The 13,580-nt window shown below is 50.2% G+C and overlaps 32 non-coding genes across 32 annotated transcripts; all 32 read left to right on the top strand.

Moving 5' to 3' along the window:
• Positions 1–45: 45 nt before the first annotated feature.
• LOC138639725 (U5 spliceosomal RNA) lies at positions 46–161 on the top strand. The gene has a single exon (XR_011313295.1). It is a non-coding gene; the product is annotated as a U5 spliceosomal RNA (small nuclear RNA).
• Positions 162–471: 310 nt separating this feature from the next.
• Positions 472–587, top strand: LOC138639394 (U5 spliceosomal RNA). Its single transcript, XR_011312979.1, has one exon. It is a non-coding gene; the product is annotated as a U5 spliceosomal RNA (small nuclear RNA).
• Positions 588–897: 310 nt separating this feature from the next.
• Positions 898–1,013, top strand: LOC138639588 (U5 spliceosomal RNA). The gene has a single exon (XR_011313165.1). It is a non-coding gene; the product is annotated as a U5 spliceosomal RNA (small nuclear RNA).
• A 303-nt stretch (positions 1,014–1,316) lies between these two features.
• Positions 1,317–1,432, top strand: LOC138640162 (U5 spliceosomal RNA). The gene has a single exon (XR_011313672.1). It is a non-coding gene; the product is annotated as a U5 spliceosomal RNA (small nuclear RNA).
• Positions 1,433–1,741: 309 nt separating this feature from the next.
• On the top strand, positions 1,742–1,857 carry LOC138639259 (U5 spliceosomal RNA). The gene has a single exon (XR_011312850.1). It is a non-coding gene; the product is annotated as a U5 spliceosomal RNA (small nuclear RNA).
• Positions 1,858–2,167: 310 nt separating this feature from the next.
• LOC138639772 (U5 spliceosomal RNA) lies at positions 2,168–2,283 on the top strand. Its single transcript, XR_011313340.1, has one exon. It is a non-coding gene; the product is annotated as a U5 spliceosomal RNA (small nuclear RNA).
• A 310-nt stretch (positions 2,284–2,593) lies between these two features.
• On the top strand, positions 2,594–2,709 carry LOC138640161 (U5 spliceosomal RNA). The gene has a single exon (XR_011313671.1). It is a non-coding gene; the product is annotated as a U5 spliceosomal RNA (small nuclear RNA).
• A 310-nt stretch (positions 2,710–3,019) lies between these two features.
• LOC138640076 (U5 spliceosomal RNA) lies at positions 3,020–3,135 on the top strand. Its single transcript, XR_011313597.1, has one exon. It is a non-coding gene; the product is annotated as a U5 spliceosomal RNA (small nuclear RNA).
• Positions 3,136–3,445: 310 nt separating this feature from the next.
• LOC138639294 (U5 spliceosomal RNA) lies at positions 3,446–3,561 on the top strand. Its single transcript, XR_011312883.1, has one exon. It is a non-coding gene; the product is annotated as a U5 spliceosomal RNA (small nuclear RNA).
• A 310-nt stretch (positions 3,562–3,871) lies between these two features.
• LOC138639291 (U5 spliceosomal RNA) lies at positions 3,872–3,987 on the top strand. Its single transcript, XR_011312880.1, has one exon. It is a non-coding gene; the product is annotated as a U5 spliceosomal RNA (small nuclear RNA).
• Positions 3,988–4,297: 310 nt separating this feature from the next.
• On the top strand, positions 4,298–4,413 carry LOC138640065 (U5 spliceosomal RNA). The gene has a single exon (XR_011313586.1). It is a non-coding gene; the product is annotated as a U5 spliceosomal RNA (small nuclear RNA).
• Positions 4,414–4,723: 310 nt separating this feature from the next.
• LOC138639064 (U5 spliceosomal RNA) lies at positions 4,724–4,839 on the top strand. The gene has a single exon (XR_011312664.1). It is a non-coding gene; the product is annotated as a U5 spliceosomal RNA (small nuclear RNA).
• A 310-nt stretch (positions 4,840–5,149) lies between these two features.
• Positions 5,150–5,265, top strand: LOC138639598 (U5 spliceosomal RNA). Its single transcript, XR_011313174.1, has one exon. It is a non-coding gene; the product is annotated as a U5 spliceosomal RNA (small nuclear RNA).
• A 310-nt stretch (positions 5,266–5,575) lies between these two features.
• Positions 5,576–5,691, top strand: LOC138640097 (U5 spliceosomal RNA). Its single transcript, XR_011313617.1, has one exon. It is a non-coding gene; the product is annotated as a U5 spliceosomal RNA (small nuclear RNA).
• A 311-nt stretch (positions 5,692–6,002) lies between these two features.
• On the top strand, positions 6,003–6,118 carry LOC138639179 (U5 spliceosomal RNA). The gene has a single exon (XR_011312775.1). It is a non-coding gene; the product is annotated as a U5 spliceosomal RNA (small nuclear RNA).
• A 310-nt stretch (positions 6,119–6,428) lies between these two features.
• On the top strand, positions 6,429–6,544 carry LOC138640105 (U5 spliceosomal RNA). Its single transcript, XR_011313624.1, has one exon. It is a non-coding gene; the product is annotated as a U5 spliceosomal RNA (small nuclear RNA).
• A 310-nt stretch (positions 6,545–6,854) lies between these two features.
• Positions 6,855–6,970, top strand: LOC138639369 (U5 spliceosomal RNA). Its single transcript, XR_011312955.1, has one exon. It is a non-coding gene; the product is annotated as a U5 spliceosomal RNA (small nuclear RNA).
• A 310-nt stretch (positions 6,971–7,280) lies between these two features.
• Positions 7,281–7,396, top strand: LOC138639431 (U5 spliceosomal RNA). The gene has a single exon (XR_011313016.1). It is a non-coding gene; the product is annotated as a U5 spliceosomal RNA (small nuclear RNA).
• A 310-nt stretch (positions 7,397–7,706) lies between these two features.
• Positions 7,707–7,822, top strand: LOC138640074 (U5 spliceosomal RNA). Its single transcript, XR_011313595.1, has one exon. It is a non-coding gene; the product is annotated as a U5 spliceosomal RNA (small nuclear RNA).
• A 310-nt stretch (positions 7,823–8,132) lies between these two features.
• Positions 8,133–8,248, top strand: LOC138639319 (U5 spliceosomal RNA). Its single transcript, XR_011312907.1, has one exon. It is a non-coding gene; the product is annotated as a U5 spliceosomal RNA (small nuclear RNA).
• Positions 8,249–8,558: 310 nt separating this feature from the next.
• On the top strand, positions 8,559–8,674 carry LOC138640020 (U5 spliceosomal RNA). The gene has a single exon (XR_011313542.1). It is a non-coding gene; the product is annotated as a U5 spliceosomal RNA (small nuclear RNA).
• Positions 8,675–8,985: 311 nt separating this feature from the next.
• Positions 8,986–9,101, top strand: LOC138639460 (U5 spliceosomal RNA). Its single transcript, XR_011313044.1, has one exon. It is a non-coding gene; the product is annotated as a U5 spliceosomal RNA (small nuclear RNA).
• A 310-nt stretch (positions 9,102–9,411) lies between these two features.
• LOC138639774 (U5 spliceosomal RNA) lies at positions 9,412–9,527 on the top strand. Its single transcript, XR_011313342.1, has one exon. It is a non-coding gene; the product is annotated as a U5 spliceosomal RNA (small nuclear RNA).
• A 310-nt stretch (positions 9,528–9,837) lies between these two features.
• On the top strand, positions 9,838–9,953 carry LOC138640018 (U5 spliceosomal RNA). The gene has a single exon (XR_011313540.1). It is a non-coding gene; the product is annotated as a U5 spliceosomal RNA (small nuclear RNA).
• Positions 9,954–10,264: 311 nt separating this feature from the next.
• On the top strand, positions 10,265–10,380 carry LOC138639515 (U5 spliceosomal RNA). The gene has a single exon (XR_011313096.1). It is a non-coding gene; the product is annotated as a U5 spliceosomal RNA (small nuclear RNA).
• Positions 10,381–10,690: 310 nt separating this feature from the next.
• LOC138639044 (U5 spliceosomal RNA) lies at positions 10,691–10,806 on the top strand. Its single transcript, XR_011312645.1, has one exon. It is a non-coding gene; the product is annotated as a U5 spliceosomal RNA (small nuclear RNA).
• A 310-nt stretch (positions 10,807–11,116) lies between these two features.
• Positions 11,117–11,232, top strand: LOC138639768 (U5 spliceosomal RNA). Its single transcript, XR_011313336.1, has one exon. It is a non-coding gene; the product is annotated as a U5 spliceosomal RNA (small nuclear RNA).
• Positions 11,233–11,542: 310 nt separating this feature from the next.
• LOC138639063 (U5 spliceosomal RNA) lies at positions 11,543–11,658 on the top strand. The gene has a single exon (XR_011312663.1). It is a non-coding gene; the product is annotated as a U5 spliceosomal RNA (small nuclear RNA).
• A 310-nt stretch (positions 11,659–11,968) lies between these two features.
• On the top strand, positions 11,969–12,084 carry LOC138639399 (U5 spliceosomal RNA). The gene has a single exon (XR_011312984.1). It is a non-coding gene; the product is annotated as a U5 spliceosomal RNA (small nuclear RNA).
• Positions 12,085–12,394: 310 nt separating this feature from the next.
• Positions 12,395–12,510, top strand: LOC138639718 (U5 spliceosomal RNA). Its single transcript, XR_011313288.1, has one exon. It is a non-coding gene; the product is annotated as a U5 spliceosomal RNA (small nuclear RNA).
• Positions 12,511–12,820: 310 nt separating this feature from the next.
• On the top strand, positions 12,821–12,936 carry LOC138639297 (U5 spliceosomal RNA). Its single transcript, XR_011312886.1, has one exon. It is a non-coding gene; the product is annotated as a U5 spliceosomal RNA (small nuclear RNA).
• A 310-nt stretch (positions 12,937–13,246) lies between these two features.
• Positions 13,247–13,362, top strand: LOC138639312 (U5 spliceosomal RNA). Its single transcript, XR_011312900.1, has one exon. It is a non-coding gene; the product is annotated as a U5 spliceosomal RNA (small nuclear RNA).
• Positions 13,363–13,580: the final 218 nt, after the last annotated feature.

Raw genomic sequence — 13,580 nt, 5'->3', positions numbered from 1 at the left:
GGGCTGCTGCCATGGTGGTAGGTCAGGAGGAGGCCTTTGCCCAGTATTCTCTGGCTTCTCTTCAGAACGTAAAAATCTTTCGCCTTTTACTAAAGATTTCCATGGAGAGGAGCAAAACTGAGTTTTGTGGCAATTTTTGCATGCTCCAGCTTGCTGTGGCTTCCTTAATTGGGTTCAACAACAGAATAAAGTAATGGGTGGGTGGGGTTTCGGTGGGAGACTGAACCCTGGGGTTGCTGGGAAGAGGCCCTCATTTGCATATTGTAGCCATGGATGGCCTTCTTCCAGGCAACGGAACAGGTGATGCTCTGTCAGCAGCATAGAACTGAGAACGGAGCAGCCTGTGGAAGATGGGCTGTTGCCGTTTTTGTTTTTCCATCACCAAACCACGAACCCACTTCTAGGTGCTGTCCCCGGGCCAAGTGAGGGCTGCTGCCATGGTGGTAGGTCAGGAGGAGGCCCTTGCCCAGTATATTCTGGCTTCTCTTCAGAATGTAAAAATCTTTCGCCTTTTACTAAAGATTTCCGTGGAGAGGAGCAAAACTGAGTTTTGTGGCAATTTTTGCATGCTCCAGCTTGCTGGGGCTTTCTTAATTGGGTTCAACAACAGAATAAAGGAATGGGTGGGTGGGGTTTCGGTGGGAGACTGAACCCTGGGGTTCCTGGGAAAAGGCCCTCATTTGCATATTGTAGCCATGGATGGCCTTCTTCCGGGCAACGGAACAGGTGATGCTCTGTCAGCAGCATAGAACTGAGAACGGAGCATCCTGTGGAAGATGGGCTGTTGCCGTTTTTGTTTTTCCATCACCAAACCACGAACCCACTTCTAGGTGCTCTCCCCGGGCCAAGTGAGGGCTGCTGCCATGGTGGTAGGTCAGGAGGAGGCCTTTGCCCAGTATACTCTTGCTTCTCTTCAGAACGTAAAAATCTTTCGCCTTTTACTAAAGATTTCCATGGAGAGGAGCAAAACTGAGTTTTGTGGCAATTTTTGCATGCTCCAGCTTGCTGGGGCTTCCTTAATTGGGTTCAACAACAGAATAAAGTAATGGGTGGGTGGGGTTTCGGTGGGAGACTGAACCCTGGGGTTGCTGGGAACAGGCCCTCATTTGCATATTGTAGCCATGGATGGCCTTCTTCCGGGCAACGGAACAGGTGATGCTCTGTCAGCAGCATAGAACGGAGCAGCCTGTGGAAGATGGGCTGTTGCCGTTTTTGTTTTTCCATCACCAAACCACGAACCCACTTCTAGGTGCTCTCCCCGGGCCAAGTGAGGGCTGCTGCCATGGTGGTAGGTCAGGAGGAGGCCTTTGCACTGTATACTCTGGCTTCTCTTCAGAATGTAAAAATCTTTCGCCTTTTACTAAAGATTTCCGTGGAGAGGAGCAAAACTGAGTTTTGTGGCAATTTTTGCATGCTCCAGCTTGCTGGGGCTTTCTTAATTGGGTTCAACAACAGAATAAAGGAATGGGAGGTGGGGTTTTGGTGGGAGACTGAACCCTGGGGTTCCTGGGAAAAGGCCCTCATTTGCATTTTGTAGCCATAGATGGCCTTCTTCCGGGCAACGGAACATGTGATGCTCTGTCAGCAGCATAGAATTGAGAACGGAGCATCCTATGGAAGATGGGCTGTTGCCGTGTTTTTTTTTCCATCACCAAACCACGAACCCACTTCTAGGTGCTCTCCCCGGGCCAAGTGAGGGCTGCTGCCATGGTGGTAGGTCAGGAGGAGGCCTTTGCACAGTATACTCTGGCTTCTCTTCAGAATGTAAAAATCTTTCGCCTTTTACTAAAGATTTCCGTGGAGAGGAGCAAAACTGAGTTTTGTGGCAATTTTTGTATGTTCCAGCTTGCTGGGGCTTCCTTAATTGGGTTCAACAACAGAATAAAGTAATGGGTGGGTGGGGTTTCGGTGGGAGACTGAACCCTGGGGTTGCTGGGAAGAGGCCCTCATTTGCATATTGTAGCCATGGTTGGCCTTCTTCCGGGCAACGGAACAGGTGATGTTCTGTCAGCAGCATAGAACTGAGAACGGAGCAGCCTGTGGAAGATGGGCTGTTGCCGTTTTTGTTTTTCCATCACCAAACCACGAACCCAATTCTAAGTGCTCTCCCCGGGCCAAGTGAGGGCTGCTGCCATGGTGGTAGGTCAGGAGGAGGCCCTTGCCCAGTATACTCTGGCTTCTCTTCAGAACGTAAAAATCTTTCGCCTTTTACTAAAGATTTCCGTGGAGAGGAGCAAAACTGAGTTTTGTGGCAATTTTTGCATGCTCCAGCTTGCTGGGGCTTCCTTAATTGGGTTCAACAACAGAATAAAGTAATGGGTGGGTGGGGTTTCGGTGGGAGACTGAACCCTGGGGTTGCTGGGAAGAGGCCCTCATTTGCATATTGTAGCCATGGATGGCCTTCTTCCGGGCAACGGAACAGGTGATGCTCTGTCAGCAGCATAGAACTGAGAACGGAGCAGCCTGTGGAAGATGGGCTGTTGCCGTTTTTGTTTTTCCATCACCAAACCACGAACCCACTTCTAGGTGCTCTCCCCTGGCCAAGTGAGGGCTGCTGCCATGGTGGTAGGTCAGGAGGAGGCCTTTGCACAGTATACTCTGGCTTCTCTTCAGAATGTAAAAATCTTTCGCCTTTTACTAAAGATTTCCGTGGAGAGGAGCAAAACTGAGTTTTGTGGCAATTTTTGCATGCTCCAGCTTGCTGGGGCTTCGTTAATTGGGTTCAACAACAGAATAAAGTAATGGGTGGGTGGGGTTTCGGTGGGAGACTGAACCCTGGGGTTGCGGGGAAGAGGCCCTCATTTGCATATTGTAGCCATGGATGGCCTTCTTCCGGGCAACGGAACAGGTGATGCTCTGTCAGCAGCATAGAACTGAGAACGGAGCAGCCTGTGGAAGATGGGCTGTTGCCGTTTTTGTTTTTCCATCACCAAACCACGAACCCACTTCTAGGTGCTGTCCCCGGGCCAAGTGAGGGCTGCTGCCATGGTGGTAGGTCAGGAGGAGGCCCTTGCCCAGTATACTCTGGTTTCTCTTCAGAACGTAAAAATCTTTCGCCTTTTACTAAAGATTTCCGTGGAGAGGAGCAAAACTGAGTTTTGTGGCAATTTTTGCATGCTCCAGCTTGCTGGGGCTTTCTTAATTGGGTTCAACAACAGAATAAAGGAATGGGTGGGTGGGGTTTCGGTGGGAGACTGAACCCTGGGGTTCCTGGGAAAAGGCCCTCATTTGCATATTGTAGCCATGGATGGCCTTCTTCCGGGCAACGGAACAGGTGATGCTCTGTCAGCAGCATAGAACTGAGAACGGAGCATCCTGTGGAAGATGGGCTGTTGCCGTTTTTGTTTTTCCATCACCAAACCACGAACCCACTTCTAGGTGCTCTCCCCGGGCCAAGTGATGGCTGCTGCCATGGTGGTAGGTCAGGAGGAGGCCTTTGCCCAGTATACTCTGGCTTCTCTTCAGAACGTAAAAATCTTTCGCCTTTTACTAAAGATTTCTGTGGAGAGGAGCAAAACTGAGTTTTGTGGCAATTTTTGCATGCTCCAGCTTGCTGGGGCTTCCTTAATTGGGTTCAACAACAGAATAAAGTAATGGGTGGGTGGGGTTTCGGTGGGAGACTGAACCCTGGGGTTGCTGGGAAGAGGCCCTCATTTGCATATTGTAGCCATGGATGGCCTTCTTCCGGGCAACGGAACAGGTGATGCTCTGTCAGCAGCATAGAACTGAGAACGGAGCAGCCTGTGGAAGATGGGCTGTTGCCGTTTTTGTTTTTCCATCACCAAACCACGAACCCACTTCTAGGTGCTGTCCCCGGGCCAAGTGAGGGCTGCTGCCATGGTGGTAGGTCAGGAGGAGGCCCTTGCCCAGTGTATTCTGGCTTCTCTTCAGAACGTAAAAATCTTTCGCCTTTTACTAAAGATTTCCGTGGAGAGGAGCAAAACTGAGTTTTGTGGCAATTTTTGCATGCTCCAGCTTGCTGGGGCTTCCTTAATTGGGTTCAACAACAGAATAAAGTAATGGGTGGGTGGGGTTTCGGTGGGAGACTGAACCCTGGGGTTGCTGGGAAGAGGCCCTCATTTGCATATTGTAGCCATGGATGGCCTTCTTCCGGGCAACGGAACAGGTGATGCTCTGTCAGCAGCATAGAACTGAGAACGGAGCAGCCTGTGGAAGATGGGCTGTTGCCGTTTTTGTTTTTCCATCACCAAACCACGAACCCACTTCTAGGTGCTCTCCCCGGGCCAAGTGAGGGCTGCTGCCATGGTGGTAGGTCAGGAGGAGGCCTTTGCACAGTATACTCTGGCTTCTCTTCAGAATGTAAAAATCTTTTGCCTTTTACTAAAGATTTCCGTGGAGAGGAGCAAAACTGAGTTTTGTGGCAATTTTTGCATGCTCCAACTTGCTGGGGCTTTCTTAATTGGGTTCAACAACAGAATAAAGGAATGGGTGGGTGGGGTTTCGGTGGGAGACTGAACCCTGGGGTTCCTGGGAAAAGGCCCTCATTTGCATATTGTAGCCATAGATGGCCTTCTTCCGGGCAACGGAACAGGTGATGCTCTGTCAGCAGCATAGAACTGAGAACGGAGCATCCTATGGAAGATGGGCTGTTGCCGTTTTTTTTTTTCCATCACCAAACCACGAACCCACTTCTAGGTGCTGTCCCCGGGCCAAGTGAGGGCTGCTGCCATGGTGGTAGGTCAGGAGGAGGCCCTTGCCCAGTATATTCTGGCTTCTCTTCAGAACGTAAAAATCTTTCGCCTTTTACTAAAGATTTCCGTGGAGAGGAGCAAAACTGAGTTTTGTGGCAATTTTTGCATGCTCCAGCTTGCTGGGGCTTCCTTAATTGGGTTCAACAACAGAATAAAGTAATGGGTGGGTGGGGTTTCGGTGGGAGACTGAACCCTGGGGTTGCTGGGAAGAGGCCCTCATTTGCATATTGTAGCCATGGATGGCCTTCTTCCGGGCAACGGAACAGGTGATGCTCTGTCAGCAGCATAGAACTGAGAACGGAGCAGCCTGTGGAAGATGGGCTGTTGCCGTTTTTGTTTTTCCATCACCAAACCACGAACCCACTTCTAGGTGCTCTCCCCGGGCCAAGTGAGGGCTGCTGCCATGGTGGTAGGTCAGGAGGAGGCCTTTGCACAGTATACTCTGGCTTCTCTTCAGAATGTAAAAATCTTTCGCCTTTTACTAAAGATTTCCGTAGAGAGGAGCAAAACTGAGTTTTGTGGCAATTTTTGCATGCTCCAGCTTGCTGGGGCTTTCTTAATTGGGTTCAACAACAGAATAAAGGAATGGGTGGGTGGGGTTTCGGTGGGAGACTGAACCCTGGGGTTCCTGGGAAAAGGCTCTCATTTGCATATTGTAGCCATAGATGGCCTTCTTCCGGGCAACGGAACATGTGATGCTCTGTCAGCAGCATAGAATTGAGAACGGAGCATCCTATGGAAGATGGGCTGTTGCCGTGTTTTTTTTTCCATCACCAAACCACGAACCCACTTCTAGGTGCTCTCCCCGGGCCAAGTGAGGGCTGCTGCCATGGTGGTAGGTCAGGAGGAGGCCTTTGCACAGTATACTCTGGCTTCTCTTCAGAATGTAAAAATCTTTCGCCTTTTACTAAAGATTTCCGTGGAGAGGAGCAAAACTGAGTTTTGTGGCAATTTTTGTATGCTCCAGCTTGCTGGGGCTTCCTTAATTGGGTTCAACAACAGAATAAAGTAATGGGTGGGTGGGGTTTCGGTGGGAGACTGAACCCTGGGGTTGCTGGGAAGAGGCCCTCATTTGCATATTGTAGCCATGGTTGGCCTTCTTCCGGGCAACGGAACAGGTGATGTTCTGTCAGCAGCATAGAACTGAGAACGGAGCAGCCTGTGGAAGATGGGCTGTTGCCGTTTTTGTTTTTCCATCACCAAACCACTAAACCCACTTCTAAGTGCTCTCCCCGGGCCAAGTGAGGGCTGCTGCCATGGTGGTAGGTCAGGAGGAGGCCCTTGCCCAGTATACTCTGGCTTCTTTTCAGAACGTAAAAATCTTTCGCCTTTTACTAAAGATTTCCGTGGAGAGGAGCAAAACTGAGTTTTGTGGCAATTTTTGCATGCTTCAACTTGCTGGGGCTTCCTTAATTGGGTTCAACAACAGAATAAAGTAATGGGTGGGTGGGGTTTCGGTGGTAGACTGAACCCTGGGGTTGCCGGGAAGAGGCCCTCATTTGCATATTGTAGCCATGGATGGCCTTCTTCCGGGCAACGGAACAGGTGATGCTCTGTCAGCAGCATAGAACTGAGAACGGAGCATCCTGTGGAAGATGGGCTGTTGCCGTTTTTGTTTTTCCATCACCATACCACGAACCCACTTCTAGGTGCTCTCCCCGGGCCAAGTGAGGGCTGCTGCCATGGTGGTAGGTCAGGAGGAGGCCCTTGCCCAGTATACTCTGGCTTCTTTTCAGAACGTAAAAATCTTTCGCCTTTTACTAAAGATTTCCGTGGAGAGGAGCAAAACTGAGTTTTGTGGCAATTTTTGCATGCTCCAGCTTGCTGGGGCTTCCTAAATTGGGTTCAACAATAGAATAAAGTAATGGGTGTTTGGCGTTTCGGTGGGAGACTGAAACCTGGGGTTGCGGGGAAGAGGCCCTTATTTGCATATTGTAGCCATGGATGGCCTTCTTCCGGGCAACGGAACAGGTGATGCTCTGTCAGCAGCATAGAACTGAGAACGGAGCAGCCTGTGGAAGATGGGCTGTTGCCGTTTTTGTTTTTCCATCACCAAAGCACGAACCCACTTCTAGGTGCTCTCCCCGGGCCAAGTGAGGGCTGCTGCCATGGTGGTAGGTCAGGAGGAGGCCTTTGCACAGTATACTCTGGTTTCTCTTCAGAACGTAAAAATCTTTCGCCTTTTACTAAAGATTTCCATGGAGAGGAGCAAAACTGAGTTTTGTGGCAATTTTTGCATGCTCCAACTTGCTGGGGCTTCCTTAATTGGGATCAACAATAGAATAAAGTAATGGGTGTTTGGGGTTTCGGTGGGAGACTGAACCCTGGGGTTGCGGGGAAGAGGCCCTCATTTGCATATTGTAGCCATGCATGGCCTTCTTCCGGGCAACGGAACAGGTGATGCTCTGTCAGCAGCATAGAACTGAGAACGGAGCAGCCTGTGGAAGATGGGCTGTTGCCGTTTTTGTTTTTCCATCACCAAACCACGAACCCACTTCTAGGTGCTGTCCCCGGGCCAAGTGAGGGCTGCTGCCATTGTGGTAGGTCAGGAGGAGGCCCTTACCCAGTATACTCTGGCTTCTCTTCAGAATGTAAAAATCTTTCGCCTTTTACTAAAGATTTCTGTGGAGAGGAGCAAAACTGAGTTTTGTGGCAATTTTTGCATGCTCCAACTTGCTGGGGCTTCCTTAATTGGGTTCAACAACAGAATAAAGTAATGGGTGGGTGGGGTTTCGGTGGGAGACTGAACCCTGGGGTTGCTGGGAAGAGGCCCTCATTTGCATATTGTAGCCATGGATGGCCTTCTTCCGGGCAACGGAACAGGTGATGCTCTGTCAGCAGCATAGAACTGAGAACGGAGCAGCCTGTGGAAGATGGGCTTTTGCCGTTTTTGTTTTTCCATCACCAAACCACGAACCCACTTCTAGGTGCTCTCCCCGGGCCAAGTGAGGGCTGCTGCCATGGTGGTAGGTCAGGAGGAGGCCTTTGCACAGTATACTCTGGTTTCTCTTCAGAACGTAAAAATCTTTCGCCTTTTACTAAAGATTTCCGTGGAGAGGAGCAAAACTGAGTTTTGTGGCAATTTTTGCATGCTCCAGCTTGCTGGGGCTTCCTTAATTGGGTTCAACAACAGAATAAAGTAATGGGTGGGTGGGGTTTCGGTGGGAGACTGAACCCTGGGGTTGCTGGAAAGAGGCCCTCATTTGCATATTTTAGCCATGGATGGCCTTCTTCCGGGCAACGGAACAGGTGATGTTCTGTCAGCAGCATAGAACTGAGAACGGAGCAGCCTGTGGAAGATGGGCTGTTGCCGTTTTTGTTTTTCCATCACCAAACCACGAACCCACTTCTAGGTGCTCTCCCCGGGCCAAGTGAGGGCTGCTGCCATGGTGGTAGGTCAGGAGGAGGCCTTTGCACAGTATACTCTGGCTTCTCTTCAGAACGTAAAAATCTTTCGCCTTTTACTAAAGATTTCCATGGAGAGGAGCAAAACTGAGTTTTGTGGCAATTTTTGCATGCTCCAGCTTGCTGGGGCTTCCTTAATTGGGTTCAACAATAGAATAAAGTAATGGGTTTTTGGCGTTTCGGTGGGAGACTGAAACCTGGGGTTGCGGGGAAGAGGCCCTCATTTGCATATTGTAGCCATGGATGGCCTTCTTCCGGGCAACGGAACAGGTGATGCTCTGTCAGCAGCATAGAACTGAGAACGGAGCAGCCTGTGGAAGATGGGCTGTTGCCGTTTTTGTTTTTCCATCACCAAACCACGAACCCACTTCTAGGTGCTGTCCCCGGGCCAAGTGAGGGCTGCTGCCATGGTGGTAGGTCAGGAGGAGGCATTTGCCCAGTATACTCTGGCTTCTCTTCAGAACGTAAAAATCTTTCGCCTTTTACTAAAGATTTCCGTGGAGAGGAGCAAAACTGAGTTTTGTGGCAATTTTTGCATGCTTCAACTTGCTGGGGCTTCCTTAATTGGGTTCAACAACAGAATAAAGTAATGGGTGGGTGGGGTTTCGGTGGGAGACTGAACCCTGGGGTTTCCGGTGAAGAGGCCCTCATTTGCATATTGTAGCCATGGATGGCCTTCTTCCGGGCAACGGAACAGGTGATGCTCTGTCAGCAGCATAGAACTGAGAACGGAGCATCCTGTGGAAGATGGGCTGTTGCCGTTTTTGTTTTTCCATCACCATACCACGAACCCACTTCTAGGTGCTCTCCCCGGGCCAAGTGAGGGCTGCTGCCATGGTGGTAGGTCAGGAGGAGGCCCTTGCCCAGTATACTCTGGCTTCTTTTCAGAACGTAAAAATCTTTCGCCTTTTACTAAAGATTTCCGTGGAGAGGAGAAAAACTGAGTTTTGTGGCAATTTTTGCATGCTCCAGCTTGCTGGGGCTTCGTTAATTGGGTTCAACAACAGAATAAAGTAATGGGTGGGTGGGGTTTTGGTGGGAGACTGAACCCTGGGGTTGCGGGGAAAAGGCCCTCATTTGCATATTGTAGCCATGGATGGCCTTCTTCCGGGCAACGGAACAGGTGATGTTCTGTCAGCAGCATAGAACTGAGAACGGAGCAGCCTGTGGAAGATGGGCTGTTGCCGTTTTTGTTTTTCCATCACCAAACCACGAACCCACTTCTAAGTGCTCTCCCCGGGCCAAGTGAGGGCTGCTGCCATGGTGGTAGGTCAGGAGGAGGCACTTGCCCAGTATATTCTAGCTTCTCTTCAGAACTTAAAATTCTTTCGCCTTTTACTAAAGATTTCTGTGGAGAGGAGCAAAACTGAGTTTTGTGGCAATTTTTGCATGCTCCAGCTTGCTGGGGCTTCCTTAATTGGGTTCAACAACAGAATAAAGGAATGGGTGGGTGGGGTTTCGGTGGGAGACTGAACCCTGGGGTTGCTGGGAAGAGGCCCTCATTTGCATATTGTAGCCATGGATGGCCTTCTTCCGGGCAACGGAACAGGTGATGCTCTGTCAGCAGCATAGAACTGAGAACGGAGCAGCCTGTGGAAGATGGGCTGTTGCCGTTTTTGTTTTTCCATCACCAAACCACGAATCCACTTCTAGGTGCTGTCCCCGGGCCAAGTGAGGGCTGCTGCCATGGTGGTAGGTCAGGAGGAGGCATTTGCCCAGTATACTCTGGCTTCTCTTCAGAACGTAAAAATCTTTCGCCTTTTACTAAAGATTTCCGTGGAGAGGAGCAAAACTGAGTTTTGTGGCAATTTTTGCATGCTTCAACTTGCTGGGGCTTCCTTAATTGGGTTCAACAACAGAATAAAGTAATGGGTGGGTGGGGTTTCGGTGGGAGACTGAACCCTGGGGTTTCCGGTGAAGAGGCCCTCATTTGCATATTGTAGCCATGGATGGCCTTCTTCCGGGCAACGGAACAGGTGATGCTCTGTCAGCAGCATAGAACTGAGAACGGAGCATCCTGTGGAAGATGGGCTGTTGCCGTTTTTGTTTTTCCATCACCATACCACGAACCCACTTCTAGGTGCTCTCCCCGGGCCAAGTGAGGGCTGCTGCCATGGTGGTAGGTCAGGAGGAGGCCCTTGCCCAGTATACTCTGGCTTCTTTTCAGAACGTAAAAATCTTTCGCCTTTTACTAAAGATTTCCGTGGAGAGGAGGAAAACTGAGTTTTGTGGCAATTTTTGCATGCTCCAGCTTGCTGGGGCTTCGTTAATTGGGTTCAACAACAGAATAAAGTAATGGGTGGGTGGGGTTTTGGTGGGAGACTGAACCCTGGGGTTGCGGGGAAAAGGCCCTCATTTGCATATTGTAGCCATGGATGGCCTTCTTCCGGGCAACGGAACAGGTGATGCTCTGTCAGCAGCATAGAACTGAGAACGGAGCAGCCTGTGGAAGATGGGCTGTTGCCGTTTTTGTTTTTCCATCACCAAACCACGAACCCACTTCTAGGTGCTCTCCCCGGGCCAAGTGAGGGCTGCTGCCATGGTGGTAGGTCAGGAGGAGGCCTTTGCACAGTATACTCTGGCTTCTCTTCAGAACGTAAAAATCTTTCGCCTTTTACTAAAGATTTCCGTGGAGAGGAGCAAAACTGAGTTTTGTTGCAATTTTTGCATGCTCCAGCTTGTTGGGGCTTTCTTAATTGGGTTCAACAACAGAATAAAGTAATGGGTGGGTGGGGTTTTGGTGGGAGACTGAACCCTGGGGTTGCTGGGAAGAGGCCCTCATTTGCATATTGTAGCCATGGATGGTCTTCTTCCGGGCAACGGAACAGGTGATGCTCTGTCAGCAGCATAAAACTGAGAACGGAGCATCCTGTGGAAGATGGGCTGTTGCCGTTTTTGTTTTTCCATCACCGTACCACGAACCCACTTCTAGGTGCTCTCCCCGGGCCAAGTGAGGGCTGCTGCCATGGTGGTAGGTCAGGAGGAGGCCCTTGCCCAGTATACTCTAGTTTCTCTTCAGAACGTAAAAATCTTTCGGCTTTTACTAAAGATTTCCTTGGAGAGGAGCAAAACTGAGTTTTGTGGCAATTTTTGCATGCTCCAGCTTGCTGGGGCTTCGTTAATTGGGTTCAACAACAGAATAAAGTAATGGGTGGGTGGGGTTTCGGTGGGAGACTGAACCCTGGGGTTGCGGGGAAGAGGCCCTCATTTGCATATTGTAGCCATGGATGGCCTTCTTCCAGGCAACGGAACAGGTGATGCTCTGTCAGCAGCATAGAACTGAGAACGGAGCAGCCTGTGGAAGATGGGCTGTTGCCGTTTTTGTTTTTCCATCACCAAACCACGAACCCACTTCTAGGTGCTGTCCCCGGGCCAAGTGAGGGCTGCTGCCATGGTGGTAGGTCAGGAGGAGGCCCTTGCCCAGTATATTCTGGCTTCTCTTCAGAACGTAAAAATCTTTCGCCTTTTACTAAAGATTTCCGTGGAGAGGAGCAAAACTGAGTTTTGTGGCAATTTTTGCATGCTCCAGCTTGCTGGGGCTTCCTTAATTGGGTTCAACAACAGAATAAAGTAATGGGTGGGTGGGGTTTCGGTGGGAGACTGAACCCTGGGGTTGCTGGGAAGAGGCCCTCAGTTGCATATTGTAGCCATGGATGGCCTTCTTCCGGGCAACGGAACAGGTGATGCTCTTTCAGCAGCATAGAACTGAGAACGGAGCAGCCTGTGGAAGATGGGCTGTTGCCGTTTTTGTTTTTCCATCACCAAACCACGAACCCAATTCTAGGTGCTCTCCCTGGGCCAAGTGAGGGCTGCTGCCATGGTGGTAGGTCAGGAGGAGGCCTTTGCACAGTATACTCTGGCTTCTCTTCAGAACGTAAAAATCTTTCGCCTTTTACTAAAGATTCCCGTGGAGAGGAGCAAAACTGAGTTTTGTGGCAATTTTTGCATGCTCCAGCTTGCTGGGGCTTTCTTAATTGGGTTCAACAACAGAATAAAGGAATGGATGGGTGTGGTTTCGGTGGGAGACTGAACCCTGGGGTTCCTGGGAAAAGGCCCTCATTTGCATATTGTAGCCATGGATGGCCTTCTTCCGGGCAACGGAACAGGTGATGCTTTGTCAGCAGCATAGAACTGAGAACGGAGCAACCTGTGGAAGATGGGCTGTTGCCGTTTTTGTTTTTCCATCACCAAACCACGAACCCACTTCTAGGTGCTCTCCCCGGGCCAAGTGAGGGCTGCTGCCATGGTGGTAGGTCAGGAGGAGGCCCTTGCCCAGTATACTCTGGATTTTTTTCGGAACGTAAAAATCTTTCGCCTTTTACTAAAGATTTCCGTGGAGAGGAGCAAAACTGAGTTTTGTGGCAATTTTTGCATGCTCCAGCTTGCTGGGGCTTCCTTAATTGGGTTCAACAATAGAATAAAGTAATGGGTGTTTGGGGTTTCGGTGGGAGACTGAACCCTGGGGTTGAGGGGAAGAGGCCCTCATTTGCATATTGTAGCCATGGATGGCCTTCTTCCGGGCAACGGAACAGGTGATGCTCTGTCAGCAGCATAGAACTGAGAACGGAGCATCCTGTGGAAGATGGGCTGTTGCCGTTTTTGTTTTTCCATCACCATACCACGAACCCACTTCTAGGTGCTCTCCCCGGGCCAAGTGAGGGCTGCTGCCATGGTGGTAGGTCAGGAGGAGGCCCTTGCCCAGTATACTCTGGCTTCTCTTCAAAACGTAAAAATCTTTCGCCTTTTACTAAAGATTTCCGTGGAGAGGAGGAAAACTGAGTTTTGAGGCAATTTTTGCATGCTCTAACTTGCTGGGGCTTCGTTAATTGGGTTCAACAACAGAATAAAGTAATGGGTGGGTGGGGTTTCGGTGGGAGACTGAACCCTGGGGTTGCTGGGAAGAGGCCCTCATTTGCATATTGTAGCCATGGATGGCCTTCTTCCGGGCAACGGAACAGGTGATGCTCTGTCAGCAGCATAGAACTGAGAACGGAGCAGCCTGTGGAAGATGGGCTGTTGCCGTTTTTCTTTTTCCATCACCAAACCACGAACCCACTTCTAGGTGCTCTTCTCGGGCCAAGTGAGGGCTGCTGCCATGGTGGTAGGTCAGGAGGAGGCCTTTGCACAGTATACTCTGGCTTCTCTTCAGAACGTAAAAATCTTTCGCCTTTTACTAAAGATTACCGTGGAGAGGAGCAAAACTGAGTTTTGTTGCAATTTTTGCATGCTCCAGCTTGCTGGGGCTTCCTTAATTGGGTTCAACAACAGAATAAAGTAATGGGTGGGTGGGGTTTTGGTGGGAGACTGAACCCTGGGGTTGCTGGGAAGAGGCCCTCATTTGCATATTGTAGCCATGGATGGTCTTCTTCCGGGCAACGGAACAGGTGATGCTCTGTCAGCAGCATAGAACTGAGAACGGAGCATCCTGTGGAAGATGGGCTGTTGCCGTTTTTGTTTTTCCAT

The sequence above is a fragment of the Ranitomeya imitator genome, chromosome 5 (genome assembly GCF_032444005.1).
Source record: "Ranitomeya imitator isolate aRanImi1 chromosome 5, aRanImi1.pri, whole genome shotgun sequence".
Classification (NCBI taxonomy): Eukaryota; Metazoa; Chordata; class Amphibia; order Anura; family Dendrobatidae; genus Ranitomeya; species Ranitomeya imitator.
Note: the sequence above shows the minus strand (reverse complement) of the source record. Positions and strands in the feature narration are given on the sequence as shown.